Source organism: Homarus americanus, unplaced genomic scaffold (genome assembly GCF_018991925.1).
Source record: "Homarus americanus isolate GMGI-L3 unplaced genomic scaffold, GMGI_Hamer_2.0 scaffold17994, whole genome shotgun sequence".
Lineage (NCBI taxonomy): Eukaryota > Metazoa > Arthropoda > Malacostraca > Decapoda > Nephropidae > Homarus > Homarus americanus.
In genome coordinates this window covers 235,001-238,922 of record NW_024735067.1, presented here as the reverse complement: position 1 = coordinate 238,922, position 3,922 = coordinate 235,001, and the positions used below count along the sequence as shown (strand labels likewise).

The 3,922-nt window shown below is 45.1% G+C and overlaps 1 long non-coding RNA gene across 1 annotated transcript in view; it reads left to right on the top strand.

The window, feature by feature from the left end:
* The first annotated feature begins 1,945 nt into the window (after positions 1 to 1,945).
* LOC121870781 overlaps positions 1,946 to 3,922 on the top strand; it is a 4,587-nt gene continuing 2,610 nt past the window's right edge. Inside the window, exons 1-2 of the long non-coding RNA XR_006089775.1 lie at positions 1,946 to 2,940; positions 3,351 to 3,615. This is a non-coding gene — a long non-coding RNA (uncharacterized LOC121870781). The remainder of the gene's footprint in view (positions 2,941 to 3,350; positions 3,616 to 3,922) is intronic.

Sequence of the window (3,922 nt, the reverse complement as noted above, 5' to 3'; positions counted from 1 at the left end):
TGGGAGTGGTCACTAGTAGTGGTGGTGGCAGTAGTAGTGGTAGTAGTGGTGATAGTGTGGTGTGAGTGTTGGTGGTGTTGGTGAGTAGGGATGGTGAGTGGTGGTACTAGTAGGTGGTGACAGTAGTAGTGGTGGTAGTGTTGGTAGTGTTCAGATTAGAGATGGTAGTAGTGGTGAGTAGTGGTGGTAGTAGTAGTGGTGAGTAGTGGTGGTGGTGAGGTGGTAGTGGTAGTGAGTGGTGGTAGTGTTGGTGGTGTTGGTGTTGGTAGGTGTTGGTAGTGTTCGTAGTAGAGATGGGGTAGTAGTGGTAGTAGTGGTGGTAGTAGTAGTGGTAGTAGTGGTGGTGGTAGTGTTGGTAGTGTTCGTAGTAGAGATGGTAGTAGTGGTAGTAGTGGTGGTAGTAGTAGTGGTAGTAGTGGTGGTAGTGGTAGTAGTGGTGGTAGTGTTGGTAGTGTTGGTAGTGTTGGTAGTGGTGGTAGTGTTGGTAGTGTTGGTAGTAGTGGTGATGGTTGTGATATAGTATAGTGGGGCGTTGCTGCTAATCCTGTCCTCAAGTTCCCGAATATACTGTACGTCTACCTGCTGCTGCTGCAAAATAGACGGAGAAACAGACAGAGAGACAGACACATAAAATACGTTAACGCATCTGTCTGTCTATCTGCCATTGTCTCTGTCTTACTCTGTTTGTCTTTCTGTCTTTTCTGTAAGTCTATTTTTGTCACTTTCTACCTGTTTCTGTCTTTGTCTGTCTCTTCCTCTCTCTGTCTGTCTTTCTGTCTTTGCCTGTCTTTCTCTGTCTCTTTCTGCCCGTTTCTTTGTCTCTGTCTATTTGTCTGCCTCTCAGACTCTCTTCTCTCTCTCTCTCTGTCACAATATATTGAACAACACCCAGAGAGGAGAAGCAACAAGAGAGAGAGAGAGAGAGAGAGAGAGAGAGAGAGAGAGAGAGAGAGAGAGAGAGCAGATAAGATAAGAACTCTGTTAATGATAAGAAGGAATTTTAGACAACGTTGAAATAATTCCTTTGTTGTTGTGTGTTGTAAAGTTTACCTGTTACATTTTCCCATTAATGATGAATAAAGAGGTGAATGAGTGGATAAAATACCACCAGGTAATAATAATAATAATAATAATAATAATGATAATGATGATGATGATGATGATGGTAATGATGATGATTATAACATAGGATAGAGAACTAAGCGCCGGATGAGTGAAGTTCAACAGCGTCTTAGCGTTTAGTCTATAGTAAATAAGCTGCTCACTATATCTCTAGCGATGATCATAGAATGCATTACTGCGCTCATCACCTGAAGTCTTTAAACACATATATACCGTATTCTAGGTTAGTTGACAACAAATAATAAGTATTCTCCTGCCCTAAGGGTCTCTGGTTCGGTCTCAGGCACTCCAAGTCTACCCAGCCGTGCGCGGTACCTAACTATACGGTTGTGACAATCATGGGGGTGAAGTGCGGTGCCGCGGACACTGTAGGCTGTGTTTACATTATCCTTACAGGTCAGTTTTACCCGCGGGACACACTCGTAAGAAGCACCTGTAAGTAAACAGCCAGAATTGTCAATCAAAAGTAACTTTTTCACCTCACTAATATATAAAGCAAATTAGGAGCAGTATCTGGCACCATGTCATACAGGGTTGTGTAGCTCTACAGTATAGTGTCGGCTGTACAGCAGCCACGGTGTGTGAGGACTGTCTTGGTGTGTGTCACTGGATGTGAGCAAGATCAGTGCTGAGTTATTTTCATAGTGCTTCTCTTACCTTGAGAAACCCTTTTGTAAGATGAGGGTTTACAGAATGGTAATATATCCTTAAAGTTTGCCATTAGGAACACTCAAACAATCCAATTTAAACCCTCATACATACATACATACATACATACATACATACATACATACATACATACATACATACATACATACATACATACATACACATACTCTGTGTGTGTGTGTATATAATTATTACGGTGATATCATGCCGATATAAGCACGTCCTGGCTGGAGGGGATCCCAGGAGACACGAGGCGCTGTGGCAGTGTAAGTGCGGCGGTGACAGAGTGAGCAGCGAGTGACAGCACTGTTATTAACTTGACCATCTTATTAAAGTAATACGATTGATAATAACATCTGAGGCACATCTCCCGTTTATTTCTGTCTGAGTTGACGGAAACGATTGTTATTACATTCCAAATTTCAAAATGGAACCTTATACTACGCTGTGAGTCGTGATCAGGTGTGACTGCGTCAGCAACATGCCCATCAACAAGAACTTCGTTTTCCTCACAATCAGCTCCCTCACCATAGGTGAGTGCGTCCTCACGCTCTTCATCAACAAGACAAACGAGAGTTTGAGAGGCAAACCTTCGACAACCTTCACCAATAGTCTCTCTGGGAGCATTGGGGTGCTGTCTAATATCTTTCGTCATTTCTCTGTACTTCATAGTGTCCAAGTTTCCTCAAGGTTCCACTGTGCCCTGCCTTGCGCTGTCTGTCAGCGTGAGGTATTTTCACACAGTGTCCTGTTTGAATTTGGTCTGCTTAGCCCTTGATCGCTACCTAGCCATTTGTAAGCCATTTGACTACAGCAGACTTCTGACGAAAGTTCGCTGCCGCCTGCTCTGTGTCGTCTGCTGGGTCGCCCCTGCTTCCTGATATTGCTGCCATGCAGTGTGGAATTACCAACACTATGTCATAAAGGAGGCAATTATCTGAGCATCACCTTCCTCGCTGCTTACATCGTCACCTACACCCTGGGGGCCCTCGCCACCTGTGTCTTGTATGTTCTCGTCGCCCTCGAGTTCCACAAGTACAACCGCGCTTGTCCCCTCGCAATGGACGAGACACAGCGACTCGTTCGCTGGAGGACAGCAAAGTCTGCTCTCAAAGTTATAGCACTCTCGCCTTCTTCTCTCTCCCACATGTAAGTTCTCAAGGGTTTTTTTCACTCAAATATAGTGATTATAAAATATTTACTGAGCCAATGGTTATGATAAACGAGTATGAGTCTGACAGTGAACAAATTATGCACAAGGAGGCAGCGTGGCCGGCACTAAGGTGCGCTGCCTGGCATTCAATTAACAACTTTCAGGACATGTGACGAGGTGTGTATTAAAGGTCGCCGCACACTTCGCTAGATATAAGGAAATCTTAAAACAGATAAACTGCTTATATGTTAAATACATTAATAATATAATTCACATTATTCTATTGGTGTGTGAGAAGTGGACGTGGGGAAAGAAGTTTCCATGCTAGATGATACAGGAGTAAAATTGTCTTCTTCCTGTCGACGACAGCAACGCGGGGCTAACTAACACTCGCTTCTCCTTACAGACGATCTTCCCTCAGTTGTGCGCATTGTGGACCCAGAGCGAGATTACTTACCATTTATCGTGACAGATGTCATGCATTACTTCAATAGAGTCCACCTCCTTCTCTTCTTCCCCGCCTACGCCTGGTCCAACGCTGACTACCACAAGGCGCTCTGGTCCTTTGCTAAAACATTGGCTGGAATCTTCACCTCCTTCTTCTGCCCAACTGAACCGAAGCCGAGGAAGAGAAAGTTGACCGAGAACAGTTCAAATACAGAAAGTGTTGAGTAAGTGATGCTGGTGATGTTGGTGATGCTGGTGTTCGTGGTGGTGTTGGTGGTGATGCGGGTGTTCGTGGTGATGCTGGTGATGCAGGTGGTGTTAGTGGTGGTGGTGTTGGTGGTGATGCTGGTGTGATGGTGGTGGTAGTAGTGGTGATGCTGGTGGTGGTGGTGATACTGGTGGTGGTGGTGATGCTGGTGTGGTGGTGGTGGTAGTAGTGGTGATGCTGGTGGTGGTGGTGATACTGGTGGTGGTGGTGATGCTGGTGATGGTGGTGGTGTTAGTGGTGGTGGTGTTGGTGGTGATGCTGGT